The following is a 13,135-nucleotide window of genomic DNA, read 5'->3' as shown; positions in this document are numbered from 1 at the left end:
TATCCTGAGATCCACAGATCACAGGACACCTGCAAATTTAGGGAGCAGAACCCCTTGCCACAGGGCTAGGGGGCAAATCCTATCACCCAGATGGGAGAACTGGAGGAAACTCACAGTTTCCAAGATCCTCCATAGGAGAACTTATAGCTTATGACCCATTGTTTCAGTGATTACTGAAAGAAAATTCTCTTTAAATCATTGCAAATGGCTTCCTTGTGTCACAGTTTTACAAATCAGTGTGTTTCTGCTCACACAAAATGTCACAAATGACACAATTATAAAAATAGTCCCAATGCCATTAAAACTGACAGGATATAAAATTTTCTCTGTTCTATAACTTGGATATAAACTGAAAACTAAGAAGACAGCATACATTTCTGCACTTGAAAAATATCCACCAGAATCTTCTTTCAGGGACAGCTTGAAAAGACAAATTGTACTGGAGTCTCTCAATATGTCATAGTAGAGAACAGCTTCTAAGATGTTGAGAGAAGCTTTTGAATGAATCATATATCATTTTATCTTAGAATTTATAAATCCTCCTAGTTCAGGGTTTTTCCCCCCTCACAGTATCAGAAACACATCACCCAACCATGACTCAGTACATATTACCAAACTAACCATCCAAACAAACAAAGATGGAGTACCTCAGTTGTGCATTTATGTATATTCCCATCTCAAACATCTCCTACTTTGCTCTCCAAAACTGAAACATCCAGGGCTTAAATTCTCAGAGATTATTTCCCAGAACACCCCCCCATTTGGGACTTGGGGCTTCAGCCCTGTGGGAGATACCAGGGCTCAGTGCTTCTTCCCAACGGGAGGGCCTGGGCTCAGGACTTTCAGCCCTGCGGGAGGGGCCGGGGCTACAGCTGGTTTGAAAATATTTACTGGAACTCTGCTCTGGATGGCTCCAGCTGAATTTAAGCCCTGGAAACATCCCTATGGAATGGATTGTAGAAATGTCCATGCTCCAGATTGAATTGCAGCTGGCCCAACCAGAATTTCTCTTAGGACTCCAGGGGGCATATGCTGCAGTGGTAGAGCTGCAGGTGCAGCATACATTAAACTGGCTGCTGCAGAGGGAGGGGTAACATGACCCCTCCACCATAGAAGAACATGATAGGAAGACACTAGGAGTCTGAACAGAGAGGCAGGGCTATTCTGCTGACTCGTGCAAGCCCAATGGATCTCATTTGCTCCAACATGGATGGCAGGTGTAAAAGGCCAGGGGAGGCTAAACCTCCTCAAACAGGATGTAGCACATCTCCCTTTGGAGGCCTGCTGCCTTTGGAGTGCTGCTGCCAAAAAGGTGCCCAGGCAGTGGCCTTGCCCATGCTCTGCCCCAAGGCCCCCCTCCTGCATCTCACTCTTCCACCATGGCCCTGCCCATGCTGCTCTTCTTCCCACCCCCGGTCTGCCTCTTCCCCCGAGGTCCCTCCCATCTGCCATTCATGGGCCAGTGCCAGTTAAGCTGGGTGGCTGAGCAATACCAACTGCAATGGCCAGGACAGGAGATCCCCTGCCACCTCCACCTGGCGCAGAGCCCTTCAGAACATTCTGGTAAGCAGCAGGCAGCAATTAGGGGTGCCTGAGGGCTGTGAATCCTCCCCCAGTTTTTGTACTTGCTCAGGTTCTGTGAGGGATGGGGGGCCTTCTCGGGGGAAGGGGCAAAAAGGTGCAAGTGGCGGGCAGGAGGCCCTTCAGGAGAGCAGGTGAAGAGGCGAGAGCAGTGAGAGGGGAGACATCAGGGGAGGGGCGAAGAGGTGCAAGCGGAGGGTGGGGGCACCTGAGGGAGAGTGAAGAAGTGTGAGCAGCAGGCAGGGGGCCTGGGAGGGAGGGGACAAAGTAGGGTTGCCAACTTTCTAATCGCACAAAACCGAACACCCTGCCCATTCCCCCTGCTCTGCCCCTTCCCCAAGGCCCCGCCCCCACTCACTAATTCCCCCTTGGTGGCTCGCTCTCCCCCACCCTCACTCACTTTCAGTGGGCTGGGGCAGGGGGTTGGGGTGAGGGCTCCAGCTGGGGGTGCAGGCTCTAGGATGGGGCTGGGGATGAAGGGTTTGGGGTGCAGGTGGGGGCTGCGGGTTGAGGCGGGGGTTGGGGTGTAGGGGGGTGAGGGCTCTAGGCTGGAGCCAGGGATGAGGGATTTGGAGTGCAGGAGGGGGATACAGGTTTGGGGGGGGTCAGGGCTGGGGCAGGGGGGTGGGGCTCGGGGTTGGGGCATGGCTTTCCTCAGGCGGCTCCCAGTCAGCGGTGCTACAGGGCTGGGCTAAGGCAGGTTCCCTGCCTGTCTTGGCACCACGCTGCAACCTGAAAGTGTCCAGCAGGTCCAGCTCCTAGAAGGGGGGATGAGGAGGCTCCTCACGCTGTTCTCGCCTGCAGGTACCTCCCCCCCGCACCAGCTCCCATTAGCCAGGAACTTGCCAATGGGAGTGCGGAGCAGGTTCTCAGGGCAGGGGCAGTGCAAAGAGCCCCGTGGCCCCCCTACCTAGGAGCTGGACCTGCTGGCAGCTTCCGGGGTGCAGTGCGGTGCCAGGACTAGCCTGCCTTAGCCCCACAGCACCACCGACCACACTGTTAACGACTGGTGGCTCCCCCATACTTTTAGGAAGCTTCCGGTGCTCATGCTCAGCCTCCCCAAATGCAGGAGTTATGTGCCGCCCATGAGCTCTAATCTATGGTACAAATAAGGGTTTGTTGGTCTCTTTTTGGGAGGAATCCCTAAAAACCACTAGATTAGGCTTAATTAAACCTAAAGAAAACCCCACTAAAATAATTAGTTTTGACCTCTAACCTAGCATATGTATGTGCAGTGTCTGAAGGGAGGCAGGGATTTTGCTTGTTCACAGGGAAGCTAGTTTAGTTCAGCACAGGTGTTCCTCAGTTACGTTGTTACTGGCTCTTGGTTTTCAGCATGAGTTCAGTTATATAAGTCAACTAGTCTATGAAAAGAGACTTTGTGTAAGTTGGTCATAGGCCAAAGAGACACCTACAGCCAATGGGAGGCCAAGGGTTTGTTTTGGGTGCCATGAAATAGGCGATATAAAGAGGCATTGCCCTCTTAAAAAAGGGCAGATTAGGAAAGCATGGACCACAGTGAGACAGGAAGAAGGGGGTTTCTAGATAATTTGATTGGGACAGAAGGGGCCCAGGTTGAAATGGGAATGACCACAGAGGTGAAACGGGCTACTGTGGGGGCCCAGACCCTGGAGAAAAAGTGTAGAGATGCAATGGAGGAAGAGGACAGGCTGTGGCTCATGGTCAAGGGGTGACCTGAGAGCCCAGCTGTGAGAGGTAAGGAGTAGCTGATTTACAGAATACTTGCCCACCCCTTCTTGAGTGGGAAGGTTGTGATGGGGTGGACTCCTCACACAAGCCCTGCAAGAGCTGAATTAGGCCAGGTGGGCCCAATCAGCTAATTAGGCTGCAAGCAGGGGAGATTTAGGCTGGAGGCAGCTGATTAAGGACAGGCTCATCTGTGCAGGAACAGGCAGGATCGGTATAAAGCAAAGTAGTTGGCTGCAGGGTGCAGTCATTTCCTGAGTGGAGGGAGTGGGAGGCTGGCAAATCCACAGAGGAGGAAAGCCAGCTATGTAGGAAGAAGCCCAGGAAAACAGCAGCAAGAGATAGGACTGTATGGGGACTGTAGCTGTTTGTTATAGGGTCTCTGGGCTGGAACCATAGGAACCAACTCTGTGGGTGCTCTGGGGCTGGAGCACCCACAAGGAAAAATGGTGGGTGCTGAACACCAGCAGTCCCCTATCAGCATCTCCTTCCTGCTGGTTGCCCTCCCTCCCAGTGCCTCCCCCTCCCTCCCAGTGCCTCCCACCAGCTGCAATCAGCTGTTTTGCAGGGGTGTGTAGGAGGCTGAGGGGAAGGGTGAGGATGTGGCATGCTTGGGGGAGGGGGTGGAACTGGGTGGGAAAGAGGGGGAGGTGTGGAACTCGGAGGGGAGAGGAGGTGGGAAGAGGCAGAGTGGGATGGGTCCTTGGGGGAAGGCGTGGAGTGGGATTGGGGCCAGGGGTCCAGCACCCCCCGGCACTTTGGAAAGTTGGTACCTGTGGCTGGAACCTGGTGTAGAGAGAAGACCTGGGTTCCCCTACCAGTCCCTGTAGAGTGGTAAAGGATGTTGGAGGTGCCAGCCAGTCAGCAAGTCTGGAAAGTCTGAATTTCCCTGAAGGGGAGGACTTTAGTGATCTGGCTGGAGGGCCTAGCCATGGAGAGGAAGCTGCAGACCTGGGAGTGAGCAGGGCAGCAGAGCGAGACAAGATGGGAGAAGAAAACACCGGAGGGAGAACACAAGATGGCAGAACTAATCCCCAGGACAGCTGGCAGGAGGTGCTGTTCATGGTGAGTGGAACCTGTGACAAGGGGAAACAGAGGGAAGTGTGATAGTTTGCCATATTAGCCATGTGCTTGGAAATCTTGAAGGGTGATATCATGGAATTACCCTAGAAAGTAGGAATTCTAGCTTCATAGGTATTTTCTCTGGCCATTGGCCTTTATTTGAGAGTTTGGTATTCAGCTCCTGTACACTAGGTGGTAGCAGGAGTGGCAGGTTTGTATAATTTTTGGTGATGCCCAGAACAGGTCCAAGTCTCAACCTCCCTTCCCAGCCCCCCTGCCACCACACCTGCCTTGTATGTATGTATGTATAAAAATGTGAGGGGTTTGGGGTGTGGGAGAGGCTCAGGCAGAGGGTTGGGGTGCAGGGGTGAGGGCTGTGAGTGGGGATGAGGGGTTTGGGGTGTGGGAGGGGCTCAGGGCTATGGCAGAGGGTTAGGGTGCAGGGTGAGGGCTGGGAGTGCGGGCTTAGGGTGGGGCAGGGCTGGGGATGAGGAGTTTAGGGTGCAGGCTGGCTGCCCCGGGGCTGGGGCCACTGCTGGGGGGGAGTCCTCCTCTCTCTCCCCACCGGCAGCACACTCACCTTGCACTACTGTCCCTGCACATTATCCTAGGGCCTCTCTCAGGTCCAGGAAGACCCCCTCACCTACCCTGTGTTGGGTGCTGGGGGAGGGGGGTCTGCCATCACATGTGCGCCTCCTCCCCTGCTGCTGCCCCTCACTGTAGCCTCACTGTGCTGGTGGAGGGTCCTGCCAGAAAAGAGGTGGCAGGGGTCTGTGTGGCAGAACCTAGACTACCTTGTGGACACTGAAGAAAGGAGAACAGCGAGTCTCATGTTACACAAGCTCACCATACTATTTGAGGGAAAGAAGGGATGATCCATAGGATGTCCAAATCATCCATGTGCTGCTAAAGACACTAGAGTCAGTCTATGGTGATACAAGACACTGTGAGAGTTGTTCAATTTTAGATAAGGACCATAGGTTACATCTCTACCTCTTGCAGTAGGATCCAGTGAGGTGAAATTTCCACAAGGGTCTCCTCACCATTTTTTCTGGACTATTCCCTCTAGAGTTAGGGCTGTCAGAAAAATAAAATACTGGTAGATGATTTCTCAGGGAAATAGTTATTTTGGTTTTTAGAGTGGTTTATAAGGTGGCAGGGTTGTTTTATTCCATTGTTGATGCTCCTGTAGTCTCACTATACAAAGCTGCTGAATGCACTACAGTAAACAGAATTTTTGATTACATCACTGCAGGAGTGCTTCTTCTCATTGTACCTGCGGAGCAGGACATTCAGTCAGGGAAAAGGCACTGTTGGCAGAAACAGTCTTAAAAAAAAAAAACAATCCCACCAAAGGCTCTGTTTTGTTCCTGGATGTTCATATGCTCATGGGAAGTGTTTTCACAGACTGCTTCTGAAGAATGAATCTTGGTTTTTGAAGTGTTTGGGAAATATGGAAAGACAAAAATCTTCCCTCGCTTAAACACAGCTACATCTGCAAACATCCTTTTCAGAACATCCAGAAGATTTAGTTCCTCTACTTCACAATCCATTGTTTCTGTCATGTATGTCCTTTCTGTAACTTCTCTAAATGTGAGCAAGTTTTCCATTCAAAGGTCAGTTGCAGCAAAAATACAGGAGGCTTTGTACTGGATCTAAAAAAAATGCAACTTCATGACAGCTAAATGGACCATAAAAAAGGAAACAAACAATTTCTATTTTTGTATTCCTGAATGTTTAGTTTTATGGGTTTTTATTATTATTTATTTATTTGGGCCTATGTCAGTAGCAATTTCTATCATCCAATTTCCGTTCAGTGGCCTATGAGAAATATGTTGGACATTTCTGACCAGCTCCTATTGGACAGGTGCCCACAGCGCACAAAACTTCACTTTGAGATCCTGATTATTAGTCTCAGCAAAGAGGCCAAGAAGTGAAAGGGAATGAAAACTGATCTGGCCTTACAGCCATAGTTCCAATGAACACAGTGGGGCACTATCAATTTACACCAGCTGAGGATCCGGTCCTGAGAGAGCTGTGGGTCCTTCCAGGTAAAAGCACTGTGGAGAGATGCTTGTTCTGGCACTGGGGATATGTTGCACCTTGTTCTGATATTCTAGCTTCTTTATATGCACTAAATCCACTGACTTTTTTTCTTGAATGTTATTTATTCACTTAGATGACAAAATCGAAAAATACCAGCAACTTAAAGGTTAATGGAACCACTGATACCACCTTAATTAGAGCAGTGTAAACACATCTATAATTAGTGGTAATGCTTATCTTTGTTTCTCATACTACATTCAAGGAATGAGGTAGGGCCTCCAGCATGAGAGGAAAAGTGGGCATCTGGATCTGTTTGAATGAGTGACGTCTAACAGAGTTATCACATTAGTGCAGAAATGAGTCATTTCAGAGCACACTCTAAATCAATCTTCAGGCAACCCACCTGGGGAAATTAGATGCCAGAATGCGAATAACAAGCACACTAGGAAAAATGTATTTTGTGAAGGTGGGGACAGTGAGAGAGACAAGCTTTTGAGCTAACAGAAGTTGGCCCAATAAAAGATATTACCTCACCCACCTTGTCTCTCTCTAATATCCTGGGACCAACACAGGTACAACACTGCATACAAAAGAAATAAATTCTGACCAACTAAATTATAGGGAGGACACTCATCTGAGATGTTTGTGATGTAAGGAGATGTCCTCAGAATGTCCACTATGTTACCTTTTTTGGATAGGAAGCGTAATTCAGTTAATTCCTGACTGGGCACCTGCCACAAGGAGATGTCAGCATAAGCTTGTCTGCATAGGCTATCTAGGAGTTTGGCCAATTCAATACCGAAATTATCCAGGAACAAATCAGGACCTGTATTGGTGAGGCACTCTCCATCCTATTATAAATGCAGCCAAGCTTTATCGACTCCAGCCATGTTGATACCTTCTAGTTCAGCGGTGGGCAACCTGCAGCTCACAGGCTGCATGCAGCCCACCACTGTTCTGGTTGGACTTTCCCCTGGCCCTATCCACATTTGTGGGTGGACTGCAGGCCAGCATCTCCAACCAAACTATCCTCATACCAGGAAACATATCTGCCAGCAGTCCAATATTTCTTTAAGCCTTCTGAATCATCTTGAGCCCAGAGCATGTTCTCAGGTTGTTCACCATGGAGAGAACAATGACAAAATCACATCCCTCCCAAGACCAGGCTGCAAACCTCTAACTGAATTATATGCTCTTTTCTATGCCCCATGCACAAGGCTGTGCCCACAAATCCATATTCTCAGCTTAGAGTGTGCGCCGTTACGTCCTATATGATAGACATGAGGAAGGAAGCAGATGTAGTTAAAAACTGTGATACTTACGGCCCATCGCCTGTGTTGGCCTCCCGTTAGGCAATTGCATGTAGGACATATAGGCTCTGGATTGCCAGTGTTCTATAGCCTGGAGCTCTCGTGTGCACAGACCCAAGTGGGTAGTGATTCTCCCAGCTCCTATTTGGGAGTGGGACCTATACTCTCTGGGTAGCAAGCTCCAAAATGACAGTCCCTTCCTAAACACTCCTACAAACTGGAGTTTGGTTAGGAAGGAGCAGTTGCCATGCTTGAACAGGGGACCCCCATTGGATGGCCATTGAGCCACATATGCCCACAGTGCCCGAACAGGTCACAGGTTCCCTTCACCACAGTGGAGTGGAGCAATAGCCTTGCCAACCCCCAATTTGATCAGTTCTTGACATGTGGACTGTGAGTCGGATGGGGTCCGCTTCCCACTTCATGTTCTTTAGTTTGAGAGCCCATCCGGAAGTGTCCCCTGGTTGAAGGGACCAGCTCACTGACCTGGAAGGTGCTGAAAAAAGCCAACAGAAAAGCGGCCTTGAAGAGTCCCGCCTAATCTCCCACCTCCAAGTGGCAGATCTGAGGAAGAACCTTAACTAATTTCCTAAGGACGTGCAAGGTCATCGGCATTCTGGCATCACTCAGTGTCCCGGCAGCCTGGGCCCAATCCTCCAGCATCCTTCAGACCATGAATCCCTGAAAAGGATCTGAAAGACCCACAGACCTGCAGGAAAAGGCATCGTGGCTAACTGGTTAGCTATTGTCAGTGGTGCGAGCCCCTGCCTAAGTAGTGAGATCACAAACCAACAAATTTGGGGTATAGGCTAGGCCATGGATAGACCCACAACCCCCTGGAATATACAAGGACTCCTCAAACATCATCATGTAAGCCAAAAAGTTGTGTGGTTTAAGTGGTCCCTTGTCCACGGATACTGCTTCTAGCAACCAAGATTCCATAGGGCTGCTGATATCTTTTCAGGCACCTCCACAGAGTCCAGTGCTCAGAATTTGTCAACCTGCAAATGAGAAGCACCATAGGTGATGCCATTGTTAAGCCCAGGTACATGCTTGACAGTGAAACGAATATTAGAGAGACAAGGAGGGTGAGGTAATATCTTTTACTGGACCCGTGGAGAATGAAAGTCCTCACCAACCTCATTACCTTGACAGATTTAGTGGACTGAGAGTCCACTATATGGACAACCTCTTGATTGTGGCATCCAAACCTGACCATCTTGTCTCTGAACTCCCCACCCCAGAAGATGACTACCACCAGAAGTGGATGTTCCTCAAAATTTCAGCTTCCATCCACTCCCAGAGTCACTCTCAGGCACTCCAGTGCCTCTGAAATACAAGTCAAAAGCTCTCACAGCTGTCGCATCTGAGTGGACCTGCAGGTCAACCTCAAACATGTAAATAACCCTCCAGATGGACATCCCTTTACAGTGAATGAGGAAATGGTGCCAGGTCTTCCTTCATCTCCAGAGTTACCCTTATCAAATGGTGGGGGGCCTATGCCCCAATTGTCACAGTAGCAAACTGCATGCAGAAGGCATGTCTGGGGGCTATGACTTTGCACAGAAAATTCAAATGGCCCAATAGAGATTGGAGATCCCTCAGACAAACCTCTTTGGTCCTGTTGCCACTGACAACCATATGGTTTTGTGCTGTGAGCTTGTCTGTGACTGCCCTGGACTGTATCGAGCTCAATGCTAAAGTACGTCATGTGGTAGTAGGGCTTTCAGTTTTTTTCATTAGCTAAGAGCATGCCCAATTCTCCCATCCGCTCCTGAAAAACCCAAAGCAGCCCTCATACTCGCCTGATTTGGCCCTCCCCACAAACAAGAAATTGTCCAGATAGTGCATTATCTGTGGGTACTTTGGGTGCCTCCTGACCACCCAGTCCAGCATTGTACTGAATTTTTCAAAGGCTGCCCACAAAATAGCACAGCCCTTGGGCATTTGTCCACATAAAACTGACAATGGGGGGGGGGGAAGCCCAAGAGGTCAAAGTCTGCTGGATAGACCAGGAAGCAGAATGCCAACTTTATGTTGGTCTTTGAAAGCAAAATAGCAGGACCGCATGAGTTGATCATGTGCACCACTGTGTTGTATGACGCGTAGCACATGGTGCACTGCTTGGGGTTAATTGCATTGTTTACCATTCCCCCTTTAGGCTATGAGAGATGGTGAATGAGGTGACAATCACCAGATACTTTATTAAGGAAAAAGGGAAATATGGAGATTAGATAATGATAGTTGTTGGAAAGGACCAGCCTGCTTGCCCAAACTAGCCTCCTTTTTGGATCTTGTCCCTGGCTGGGCCCCGTATGTCTTTAACAGATCTGAGATTATTTGCCATGATGTGAACCCTCTTCCCTTCATAGGGGATCCTAAAATCCTGAACAGCCATCCCACAAGTATATCGCTTTCTCCTTCTTGAGACTCTCTCTTAAAAGGGGGGCTAAAACACCCAAGTTAATTGGATATGTTGCCTTTTTCAGCCATGTTGGCCCAAGCCCCACTCTGCATGGGCTTGGGCTGCTGCCCGCATCCCCTGGGGAAGATGCACTTAACACACCAGCAACCTGGAGATGTGTGCCCACCTCCACAATGCCCACATTCCTGCCAAAACCTACCAGATGCACATTTTTTTCCCCCCTATCTCATTGTATTCTCAGCATGAAAGCCTGGGCTGGTCAGGCCTTAAGCTAAGACCTGTCCCCCTTCTCATGCCATGACTTTATCAGTATATGTCCCCTATTGGTGCAGGGTTCCGTTAAAGGGTGCCCTTGAGCCATGCTCTCCTGTCATAGTTCCTGATCAATTTTATCCCAATGCAAAGAAGCGTTCAGGGTGGCTCTCATTCTAACATGCTCATCATGCAAAAGCCCTGAAGTGCCTGAAAATGAATTATATGCTCTACATATAATAAGCAAATATTTCAGCACAGGCCCATACATTGCCATAACTGCACCATCACCCACATGTAGGCTGCAATTCCTCCCTATGTTGGGGTGCCTTGTCCTATCTTTTTCTTTCCTTTTGGGCCTCATCCCTCTCCTCCATTATAGGTTTCCAGAACAGCAGGGAAAATATGTCCATATACTCAATCCGCCATATCTTCTCACGTGTTGATTTGAGAAGATGCGCCACCAATGATCAGAAGTGGCTGCATATGAGACCATATTCAGACCAACATTAGTAGACCCTCTGGGTTGTTGCAATAAAGGCAGAGAGTGGGGATCCTGAGGCGTTAGGTCCAGGAACAAGGAAACCAGAGGTTGTGGAGCACTGGGCTGTGGGGCCAAGGGCTGTGATGCTGGAAGCTGTAAGGCTGCCAAATGAGGAGCCGTCAGACTGAGAGCTGGCAGCTAGAGTGCCTGGGCATTGGGTGCTCCCACATCGCATGCCTGCAGGCAGCTGGCTTATTCTATGATCCTTCATTCATATTCCCTCATATGCCCCCCCAGAGGCCTGACCCTGAAGCCGTCCGGAACCCCGCCCATTCCGCACACCAGAACTGCCAGTCTGAGACCATGCAGACACACTGAGGGTATATGCTGAACCCCAAACACCTGGACCACTGGATCTTTTCCCTGCACTACCATTGGACCCTGACTATTTGTGAACTCATCCTGCTGCAGGATCTGAAATGGACTGCATCATCTTCACAAATTGCCCGATTTCTGGCTGCTTAGGACACGACTCCCTTCCTGGCCTCTTGCTCTTTTCTTTCTCCTTCCTGACCTTTCCAGTTGTTCCCTGGTCCAGGATAGGCAACAAATGGCCCCCTGTATCAAGCAGCTGTAACGGGTCAGTTAGCCCATCCCGCTGCCCACCTGGTCTTGTAGCTTCACAGGGTGTGGCTGCCGTTCATGCTTGCTTAGCCCTGGCACACCATTGTGCCGCCCATGGTCCCAGCCCTGCAGCCTGCCAGCCATGTGCCTAGCACAGTCAAGCAGGTTTGGGCTGTTGCCAGACAGCTGCCTATGCTCCATGCCGAACAGAGCTGCTCCGCATGCTCTGGTGGTCCTGACTGCTAGGCAAACTGGCAGACAGAAAGTGGCCCTGAATGCAGGGTTCCTGTTACGGTTCCAAATCCTGCGAGATCTCCGGCCTGCCACAGAAGTCTTATGGGAGCTGGAAATCTTACAGGGACTTGGCCCATGCTGTCCTTTAATGCCCTCTCACAACATGGGAGCCACCCAACTTACCCGTCATGAAGCTGGGTGCCATTTTGACTCCACACAGAAGTTTGCTTTACCAAAAGAATGTCACTCCCTCCCACCCCCCAGCATGAAGCGATTCAGGAGGCCTCAGTGTAAACCAAACGATGAGATTAACTAGTACATTGTATTGCGTATGGTGGTTTTTCAGGGAACTGAGATATGAAAGGGCCTAGTGGAAGAACTCTAAAGTCTCCTGTGTGCAATGGAGCCAGGCTCTTTAGTAGTCAACTCTGCAGAACTTCACAGGGGGATTTTATAAGTGGGTTGGGAGAGTGGTGACAGCCAGATGCACTGGCTAAAATCCCTTTGTGGAGTGAGTGCCATAAGCTATATAGCTGTAGTTGATAGTCCGGTCACTAATACTTGTGATTGAAAATAGTTACTTCTTGAACCAAATTCCTTGCATACTACGACCCCATCTACATTATGGAAATGTGCATATATGCAAAGCCCTTATGTAAATACACTGCATTGTCATAAAGTGGAATTTGCAAACCAGTTTTGCTTTAGCCAGCAATGTACAGAAAAGCATGTTTTTACACAAGTATATTTTTCTTAATATAGACAGGACTTAAATTTACCCCAGTGCAAATTTCCTTAATGTAGACAGAGCATGAAATGAGAATAGTCTCTCCTCTACTGTACTGTAGAAGTAATGTCTCAAGATGTTGAGACATTGCTTCCTTAAATCTTGCCCCAACATGACATAGGACCAGGTTATATATGGGTGGTAGAAGTCTCCCATTATTGGTGCTTTGTTGATCTCATTCAACATTACACACTCAGTATATATATTTTTCCTGATCCGAAGGCAAAGTACCTTTGTTTGTATGTATTTGACATTCAAAATATGTGCTTAGCTACTTTTAATATTTGTATTTAAAAATGTGTTTGCACCTTAGGTGATGAAAATAAAAATATTTTTGAAACTTCTATGAAACATTATTATTAGAAAAAATCAAATACCAAACCCTCATTTAATTAAAATAATATTTTTATTCCTGTACTTTCTAGTATGATAAAGCAATAAACAGATGTCAAGAGGAAGTGTTACAGTGAAGCTCAGGTATCTGATCAATCTCAAAAGCTGTCTTACTACAAATGAAAAATAAGGGGAAAGCAGCCTAGCAGTTTGTGGAAATTGACAGTGACAGATTAGCCAATGGGGCCCGTGCCCCTGGAAAAATGGGTGCTGCCCCAACCTGCTCTGCC

At 48.8% G+C, this 13,135-nt stretch overlaps 1 long non-coding RNA gene across 1 annotated transcript; it reads left to right on the top strand.

The window, feature by feature from the left end:
• Positions 1–3,519: 3,519 nt before the first annotated feature.
• Positions 3,520–12,630, top strand: LOC123343314. The gene is made up of 3 exons (XR_006572194.1): positions 3,520–3,737; positions 4,184–4,353; positions 11,165–12,630. It is a non-coding gene; the product is annotated as an uncharacterized LOC123343314 (long non-coding RNA).
• The last annotated feature ends 505 nt before the right edge of the window (positions 12,631–13,135 follow it).

The sequence above is a fragment of the Mauremys mutica genome, chromosome 10 (genome assembly GCF_020497125.1).
Source record: "Mauremys mutica isolate MM-2020 ecotype Southern chromosome 10, ASM2049712v1, whole genome shotgun sequence".
NCBI classification, from domain to species: domain Eukaryota; kingdom Metazoa; phylum Chordata; order Testudines; family Geoemydidae; genus Mauremys; species Mauremys mutica.
This window is presented reverse-complemented; position numbering and strand designations above follow the sequence as displayed.